This window comes from Etheostoma spectabile, chromosome 15 (genome assembly GCF_008692095.1).
Source record: "Etheostoma spectabile isolate EspeVRDwgs_2016 chromosome 15, UIUC_Espe_1.0, whole genome shotgun sequence".
Taxonomy (NCBI): domain Eukaryota; kingdom Metazoa; phylum Chordata; class Actinopteri; order Perciformes; family Percidae; genus Etheostoma; species Etheostoma spectabile.
The window spans coordinates 22,828,926-22,839,248 of NC_045747.1; positions in this window are offsets into that span (position 1 = coordinate 22,828,926).

Consider the following 10,323-nt stretch of genomic DNA (forward strand, 5'->3'; position numbering starts at 1 on the left):
TGGATTTGAGTTCACGTCAACCACCCATTTGCTGCCCCTGGCCTCAGTGGGTCTCTGCCTCTTAAAATGGCGCTGATAAATGCTTTGAATTGTCTTCCATCTTACATTATTGGGTTGGTCAGTGACATTCATCACACTTTTGCTGCTGATTTTATTGTCAATGAGTTTTGTATTGTGGGAAAATAATACAATGACTGAGGTGGTGATGAACAGGGCACTCAGGAACGGCCACGTAAAAGCTGGCTTAAAGTATATGCTGAATTAACCAAAGACTAAATAAGAGTGTGTGTATGTGTGACATATTATACATTATGCTTTGCAGCTGGGGTACGGCTAGGAGGGAGAGAACAGGAAGGGCTATCTTAGTCAGATAAGCTACAGTGAGCACAGAAGAGGAGATGGTGAGGCCAAGGACACTGAAGTTCGAGGACGGTCTGATAACTCAGAGAACAGGACGTACAAACTTAGAAGGGAGTGAACATAGCTGTCTTGTGAAGTAAATGATAACTGAAAATAATAGACAGGCAAGAAGGAAGAGGCAGAGCAGGGATTGTACCCCAGCAACAGTATAGCTGACCAATCAGGCCCCACAAGGGGAACCAATATAACCCTGAGCACGCTATTGTTTAAGTGCCTTTTTGGGAACCTCTGTACTAGACAAGTTTCCATCTGGTCCGTGCACGTTTAACTGCCCGGAAACGCATTTCATCTGTTGACCACAAGAATAAACGCTGTGTTAATTCATCATGGAGTCAGTTGTCAGTTTATAGAAGGATTTCTCCAACAAATTTGGTGACCCCGTACGTGATAACGTAATTGGACAGGAGAATCCAACTGGACCTTGGCATTGTGTCCACGGTCCGGTTCAGCTCAGCCACCGGACTGACATCCCGCAGCCCGTGAAGGGGACTGAGCGGCGATACTGCGATTCGTTGGTGTGATCACTGAGAGCTCTCAACAAAAAAGGTAAGCAGAAGCCTGTTTAAAATCAAAATTCTGTTATTGGCTGAAAACTAAATTGATGTGATCACATTTCAACTGTCGTAAGTGTTGTTTTAAGCGAAAAGTATTGATTGAATGTGCTGTAATTAAAGGGATATAAACAGATGAAATGTTGGGGCATGTGATGTGATTAAACAGAGAAAAACAACTAGAGAGTTGTGAGAGAATTGTTGAATAATACGGGTGGCGGTAGGAGAGGAAAAGGGACAAATAGTCAGAGGAAAATACGTCCAGATGGTTGACGAGGTAGGAGACTGCTAAGGACAGATAGTTCAGATGAGTGATTGTGAATTGCCACCCTTGGTTCTGTGTGAACAACCTGAAAAAGAATTGCAGTTAACAGATTGTCATTGTAATATTACGAGTCCACCGCGAGTGTATTTGTGCAAAGGAGTGAGAGGTCACTTTTTAAGTTGTAAAGATTATAGAGATGTACATAAAAAGGCTCTAGATGGAGTCTTAATGAAAAAGTTGTTTGTTGTTGCATGTGTGATTTTTGTTGTGGTTTGGCTTGTTGGATTTTTTCTCACTGCTTATTTGTTGTAAAATGACGACCCCTTATGGTAAAGTGTTAGTAGGGGCAGTGAAAAAGTATGGCAATAAAGGAGAGGAGAAAGTAGCAAAAGAGATTGTGAAAGAATGGGAGAGAGGAGGATGGATTGAGGGAGAAGGGGCGCCGTCCCCGGAGAAAGTGAATGAAATAGTGAAGTATGAAAAAAGTAAGTTGGAGTATGCGGAAAGGCAGGCAGAGGAGGAAAAGAAAAGAAAATGGTTTAAATTGACTAAACCAAAGCAGAAGGAGTATGAAGCGCAGAAAGAGAAATATGGGGTGGGGTTGAAAATGACAAATGCAATACAGAAACAATTGGGATTGACAAAACAAGATGACAAAAGTTCACCAAAAACTGAGACAGAAGCTGAACAGAATAAAACCGCTAGCGCAGAGAAAACCCCGCTGCCCGCTGAGGCGCCCCCGCCAACAAACCCTTTTTATCCAGATATAAGAAACCTAAGAATTTCCGCTCCACCGCCGCCGTATACAGGTCCAACGGCATCAAAACCCACAGTCCAAGCCCCAGTGGTAACTGCCCATTTACAGCCAAATGCATTACAAATAGACGTACCACAGGACCCATTGATACCGGCATTAGAGGGCCGCGTACAGGATTTAGAATGTTATCTAAATTTAATGGTACAGTCAGCGCCAGGGGGAGCAGCAGCGGCTCCACCACAACCAGCGGCTACAGTCCCAGCCGGCCCAAGCAAAGCTAGTACCCCATATTCAGCGTCTTTTTGCCAACAAAATCCAGAGCATTTTCACATGTCAGTAAAAGGACCCAGTCCACCTCACCATAGTACCCCACAAGACTCAGGAAGTAAGGAAGATAGCGAACAGTCAGACAGCAGCAGGGAAAGTGAGCAAACAGACAGAAGCTCTAGCTCTAGGGAAAGGACTAAAAAACGACATAAACGCAGGCCCAGATCTAGATCACAAAGTCCTCAAGACGTTTTTGTAGCAGGCACATTTAAAGGTAAATTTACCAACGAGGACCCTGACGAAGTTATGCTGCGAAGATCAACTAGAATAAGGGAAAGACTTAACAAAGAGTTCAGAGAGATAAAAGAGCAGCAAGAGCAGCTGCGTCGAACAGTGAATGAGCTCAGTGAGGAAGAGCAGACGCGCCACACACCAGAGGCGGGGCTACAATGCCCACTCCGCCCAGTAGGAGGAGGAGGAGGACTGTTGATGTACACCCCTTACAGTTTTGGTGACTTAGATGCTCTGTGTGCAAAACTCCCCTCCCTGACAGGAGGGGCTGAGCATTTCCTCACAGCTTTCAATAGTCTTACAGCAGGAGTGCAGCTGTGTTTGGGAGATCTCAGAGCAGTATTGGGTAGAGTAATGGGAGCAGATGAAGCTAGTGCTGCCCTCACCAGAGGGGGAGCTGGACCCACTGTTCCCGCATCAGTGCCTGCATCAGCAGTAACCCCTGGCATTTGGGCTGAGCTGCACCGCATGTATCCCACAGTTGGGGATCATGCAGCATGGCATGATTTAAAAAGACTAAGTGATGAAAATTTTGATGCCTATGCAGATAGAGCAAAAAAGATTTGGCAGCGTGCTATGAGGGAACCGTGGGACCAGTCCGCCGCCACAGTGGCGCTGTTCCGCCATGGGGTACTAGGGGGATTACCCACAGCAGTTCAGACACAGTTAGGAGGAGTAGTAGGCCTGCAAACAATGACCGATGCAACATGGGGCGAGAATGTGCGTCATTTCCTGTCAAAACACCAAAAAGGAGCAGAGCAACAAGAAGATGAATTAAAAAGACTACAAACTCAATTGTTAAAGAAACAACTGGAAGAATTAAACAAGCCCAAGCCCAGCAAAGCTAAACAAATGACAGTCTCACAGAACCCCCAACAGTCAGAAGCCCCAGTGTTGGAAGCAGTCACTCAACTCTTACAGAGAGCACAAGCTTCCTGGCCACCACCCCCACAACCACCATGGCCAGCGAACACGAGCCAGCAAAATTGGCCCACAAGAGGAAGAGGGCGAGGTTTTCAGAGAGGAGGAGGAATGACTAGGTCCAGGCCTGGAGGAAGGACCTCTCAGCCCTACTTCCTTTGCTACAACTGTGGTCAGCAAGGCCACTATGCAAGAGAATGCCAAGAGCCCCCAGCACAGCCCCCTAGAGGGCCAGGGAGAAATCCCTCACCCCAACCATACCCCGGTGAGCCATGGCCACTGTCCCCCGCTAATCAGGCCCTACAACAGCAATGGTATGACCAACAGGGTCCACAATGAAGGTGTCCTCCCACTGATTTTCATTTTGGTCTGACCACAGAACCCCTCATTACCCTCACTATTCAAGGTAAACCACATGTAATGCTGGCAGACACAGGAGCAACGTTCTCCTGTCTAAATTCCACCTACTTCCCTCCTTCAGCTCAAACTCAGTCAGTTATGGGAGTCAGTGGGACCCCTATCTTACAGCACTTCACACAGCCATTGTTAACCGAATTTAACTCACAAACACACACACATTCTTTTTTGCTTTCCCCTGCATGCCCAGTAAATTTATTAGGAAGAGATCTTATGTGTAAATTGAATCTGTGCATATGGATGAATGTGGATGGCATTCATGTCACTCCTGTTCCTCCAGTATCCACTCCTGATTCCCCAGTCACCATTCTCTCCCTCACACCAACCCCAGTGTCAGAACTACACCAATATGTATATTGGTTACGCCTGCTTCCCACAGGCCCTGACACACCCTCCATTCAACATGCATTCAACATCCTGAAACCAGCCATATACAGACTGCACCCCTACATGTCCCCACTCCCACAAGTACACTGTACTCTACATGTAGCTGACGACCTGGACACCCCATATCAAGATGACTGGGAGACAAACATGCAAGGACAGCACCCACTTCTCTTATGCAGAGGCATATATTGTGGTAAAGAAGGGGTGGCTGCTTCTGTGGTCTTAACGCACTCCTCTGAAGACTGGTACACACTCTGGGACTCTTCTTCCCCGCATGTCACACTCGCAGTAGGATTTGGCCAGCAGGCCAGATCCCTGGGCCCTATGATAAAACGTGCACTAACATTTAAATGGCTCCCCACCTCCACACCTGGCCTTCTAAAAGCTGACACTGACGCTGAAGACATGTGGTGCTTTAAAGGGCCTCACACAACAGAGAAAACATTGCCTGAAGTTCTCCCACTCCCCAGAGAACATGGACTCCCCTGCACTGACCATCCCAGCGCAGCTACCGCCCTACTAACTCTTCCCCAGCATCTGTTCACCACCGGCCCATATGACACTGGACTCTTAGAAACACATCCTGTGACTGTTACAATCAGACCGCAGCACCACACAGTCATTCACAGACCACAGTATAGACTCACCCCTGACCAGGTCCAAGGCATAGCTCCAACCATTCAGGGACTCTTAGAAGCTGGTGTCATATATCCCACTCGTTCTCCCTGGAACACTCCCATTTTACCTGTCCCCAAAGCTGGAGGAAAAGGATGGCGCATGGTGCAGGACTTCAGACCCATTAATGACATTACTGTCCCAGCTGTGCATCCTGTCCCAGACCCACATGTCTCTTTGACATCACTTAACCCCTCCTTCACCCACTTCACAGTGGTTGACCTGGCCAATGCTTTCTTCTCTGTGCCCCTACACCAAGACTCACAGGAGTACTTTGCATTCACTTTCAATGGTCAACAATACACGTATTCCAGGTTGCCACAGGGATATAGAGACTCACCTGGACTGTTCAACAGGATCCTCAAATCTCATCTTCTGCAGCTGCAACTCCCCACAACTGTGGTCCTCATACAGTATGTGGACGACCTTCTGCTGGCTGCTACAGATCCCCTCACCTGTGTGGAACAGACAATAGCACTGCTGACATTCCTAGCCTCAAAAGGCTACAAGGTCAAAAGGGACAAAGTACAAGTTGCTAGGAGACAAGTCCTCTTTCTGGGCAGACAAATTTCATCAGCAGGCCTTGGGGTGTCTCCCAGCCATAGACAGGCTATTCTGCATCACCCGCTTCCCCTCACAGTTGCAGACATGCTGTCTTTTCTGGGCCTCACAGGATACAGCCGCTCACATATCCCTGACTATACCAACAGAACTACATCGCTCAGGGAACTGGTGGCTGCTGCTGGTCATCGCTGTCTCACCGCCCCCCTCCTATGGACAACAGAGGCCGAGGCCGCCTTCTCTGACCTCAAAAGTGCCCTAGCAAGGGCAGAGACACTCACCTCCCCAGACTACTCACTCCCATTTCATATGGATGTTTCTGAAAACAATGGCTTTCTCAATGCCATTTTATTTCAGAAAAAAGGGGGAGACAGACATGTACTGATGTACCACTCATCAAGGCTGGATACAGTGGAAAAAGGACAGACAACCTGTGCCCGCTATGTAGCGGCGCTGGCAAAATCCATTGACAAAACAGCACATATTGTAATGTGCCATCCAATAACAATCCACACCACACATGGTGTCACAGCTTTTTTGGCCAGCAAGGAATTTGCATACAGTGCCACAAGGAGAACAAAACTGCAGACTGCCTGTACCCAACCGCACATCACCTACTCATCAGAAGGAATAAACATGGCCAACAGTATGAGTAGACAGGGAGTGCCACATGTTTGCGAGGAAGAAGCAGCCCAAGAAAGCAGAATAAGGTCAGATCTGGAAAACGTACCAGACATGTCGGCTGACATGTGGCTCTACACAGACGGATGTTGCTACAAAACAAAGGATGGGACTAACAAAGCATCATATGCAGTAGTCCAACAACACCCAGATGGAACACATCAGACATTGGAAGCAGGAATAATAAACCAACCAGCGTCAGCACAGAAAGCAGAAATAAAAGCTCTGATCGCAGCCCTTCTGCTAGCCAAAGGAAGAACAGTGAACATTTTTACAGACTCTGCTTATGCTCATGGAACAGCACACTTGGACGCGATCATGTGGAAAAGGCGAGGATACGTCACCTCTGCAGGAATGCCCATAAAACATCAGAAGGAGATAATGGAGCTAGTGGAGGCTATTGCCGCTCCACTAAAGGTGTCCATAATGAAATGCAAAGGACATGACGCAGGGCAAGGAAGAGTAAGTGCAGGAAACGAGGCAGCAGATTCTGCAGCCAAAAGAGCGGGAGGATACTCCCCAAAACAGATGGTACTATCGAAAGAGATAGAATCACAACCAATGGCACTGGAGCCTAAAGACATTCTAGAAATGCAGAAAAAGGCAGGAGCCTATGAATGGAATCAGTGGCAGCGGAGCGGCGCCACAAAAGACAAAGATGGGATATGGAGGTCTCATCAAGGAAAGATAGCAGCATCAGCCGAGATGTGCAGAATGTTGCTACCTGAGGCACACAGACCAACACATGAAGGAAGAAAACAGACTCTCCTGAATCTGTCTGAGCTGTGGTGGCACCCCAATTTGAGGGACATGGTGACACATTTTTGTCAGGAATGCAGGGTGTGTGGAGAGCATAATGTTCAGAAACCATACACCACACTAAAAGGAGCGTACCCAGTCCCCACAGCTTGTTTTCAAGATATCAGTATAGATTATACTGATATGGGCGCAGAAAATGTGGTAGGGGGAAAAGGTATCTTCTGGTGATGGTAGACAGGTTCTCTAGGTGGGTAGAAGCCATTCCCACCAGAAAAGAGGACGCAAAAACAGTGGTGAAATGGCTCAAAACTGAACTCATCCCGAGGTATGGGGTCCCCAGGCAAATAAGGTCAGATAATGGCACACATTTTAACAACAAACTACTAAGAGAAGTAGAACAGGCCCTGGGAATCACTCATGCCTTCGGATCAGTTTATCATCCACAGTCACAGGGAATGGTGGAAAGAGCAAACCAGACATTGAAGGCTAAGATAGCCAAGGCATGTGCAGGAAGCAAGTTAACATGGGTAGAAGCGCTCCCATTGGCCCTCATGGCTATGAGGTCCTCAGAAGGACGAGAAACACATTTGACCCCACATGAAATAATGACAGGGAGAAAAATGCCAGGACCTCCACTAGATGGAGGCCACATGCCAATGTTAGATGTTCAGCAAATAGAAATGACAGACTATATGAAAAAGCTAACATCTCTGGTTTCAGCCCTTTCTACGCAGGTCCAGTTGGCGAACAGGAAACCGCAGGAGGAAGCAACACTACCTGTCAAGGTAGGCGACTGGGTCAGGGTCAAAGTTCACAAGAGGAAGTGGACTGACCCCAGGTGGTCCGGGCCTTACGAAGAGGGAGGTTACTTCACACTCGGTCCAGGTTAAAGGTAAAAAAGGAGCACCTTGGCACCACCTGACACATTGTGCCCCAGTCGCACCTCCTAGCCGCCCATTGGCAGAAATTAGAAAAGCAATCCAAAATGTATAGATGGAAGAGATGTTTTGGCGGGGAACAGCCCCCACATAGTACATCCATAACTTGGAAGGCAATGGGGTTTGGGAAAAAGACAACAGTTGTCCTAGCAGTAGTAGTAGTAGTGGGAGTTGCAGCATTAATTCTGGGGTTGGAACATGCGTATGGGGACCGAGACCACAAAGAACAATCACCCGGTAGTGTCCAACCACCTCTCAGTAACAAAGGAAATGAAACTAGACGAGAGAAAAGAAGAGCAGTTTGGGCAGTAGTGAAGCAACACACTAAGGGCCCATCCCCAAGGTGCGGTGCCAGATTGACTCTCCCCTATGTGAGAGACTCAACCACGTCATTTACCTTTGATTTGTGTCAGGCTATAGACTGCGGGGGGTATAATAGTTTCTACAAAAACACAGATGTGTACATCTGTGACGACTATCAAAAGGTAGAGGACTGTGAAAGGAGCGCTTCCGGACAGGTGAAAGGTAGTCTCTGTAACAGCTGGTATGACGCGGGTTGGACAACAGGAGGGTGGAAACCATGGGCGAGGTTGACAGACAAAAGAGATTGGTGGGTACAACAAGATGAATGGGAGATATTATCTATACAGCGGGACTATAGTTCAGACCCCACGAAAAATCCCATAACCCTGTCAGTAAATAGAGCAATTGGGAGCAGGAACGGTCAGGATGTGTGGATGTTAGCCATAGGTGTATGGATAGCAGGAAGTGACCAGATAACCCCCCTGCAGATAAATATTTTGGATCCCCTCACGCACACACAGAATGACACTGACATGGCAGAGACTACAGTAAAACCCCCCTGAAGGAGGAAGACGTAATAGTGCAGGACTTCTCTAAAATGAGGGTGGAAGATGTGTTAGAGTTATCAGCAGGTGCAGGCCAGGACAATTTATGGATCAGGTGGCTAATACAGAATGCCAAAGAACAACACATGGAAGGGTGCGTGGCCTGTGCCACAGCTAGACCAGTCATGTTCACTAACCCGGCCCCGTTGTTTCCTAATGAGGACCCAGCAGGATATGCATGCATGTTGAACTTCACACACTCTAAGACAGCTTCCCGCAATTGTACTACCCTAGCATCCCTCTTTCCCCCAGGCTTTGAAAAACCAGGGTATTTTACCGCCATAAAGGGGGAGGGTGCAAGATATCACTGTTTCAATCTCACCGGATCAAGCAAGCCCACAATCAAACTAGGTGATATACCCCCAGACTGGTGTAATACAACTGTACAAAACAAAACAGCCCTAGGCCCAGTGGCTAGAATAGGACTATTCTACTATTGTGGTGGTCTTAGGTTGTACTCCCAGATAAAGTTCCCAAATCAAACGTCAGGAGTTTGTGCTATGGTTAGATTAGCTATGCCCATATCTTTGGTGGGGAGTAGAGTCCACTATACCCACCATAAGGCTGTGCAACTGACCGTAAAGAGAAGGCGCAGGGCCCGTAGTATGCAAGGCCCGGCTTTTGATCCATGGGCGGGAACCCCAACCTATATAGACAGCATAGGAGTTCCTAGGGGTGTCCCGAATGAATACAAATTGGCAGATCAAATAGCCGCAGGATTTGAGAATATACCACTGCTTTCAGCCATCTTCCCCGTCACTCCCAGCAAAAATGTAGATAGGATAAATTTTGTGCATTATAATGTTTTACGCTTGAGCAATGCAACTAGGGATGCCATCGAAGGCCTGGCCGAGCAGATGGCCCCAACGTCCCTCATGGCGCTCCAGAATAGGATGGCGCTGGACATGCTGTTGGCTGAAAAAGGAGGAGTCTGTTCCATGTTCGGAGAGATGTGCTGTACGGTCATCCCTAACAACACTGCCCCGGATGGGAAGGTCACCAGGGCTTTGAACCAACTTCGAGCCCTTTCCCAGGAGATGCATGACGCCTCAGGTGTATCAAATCCATTGGAGGGGTGGATGACAACCTTTTTTGGCAAATGGAAGAATCTTATCACTGCTTGTTTGACATCTATTGCTGTTTTTCTCGCTATTCTAGTTACCTGTGGGTGTTGCTGTGTGCCCTGCCTGCGGACCATGATATCCCGGCTCATCACCACTGCCTTGTCCAAAGAAAAAGCACCGCCTCCCTATTCCGCTGGGATGCTGCCATTACTCACCATGCCTGAGGACGGGGAGGACGTTGAGGCACTGCAGTTAGTGTAAAAAGTGTTCGCACCTAGTAGGTGCGAAAAGGGGGAATTTGTGGGAAAATAATACAATGACTGAGGTGGTGATGAACAGGGCACTCAGGAACGGCCACGTAAAAGCTGGCTTAAAGTATATGCTGAATTAACCAAAGACTAAATAAGAGTGTGTGTATGTGTGACATATTATACATTATGCTTTGCAGCTGGGGTACGGCT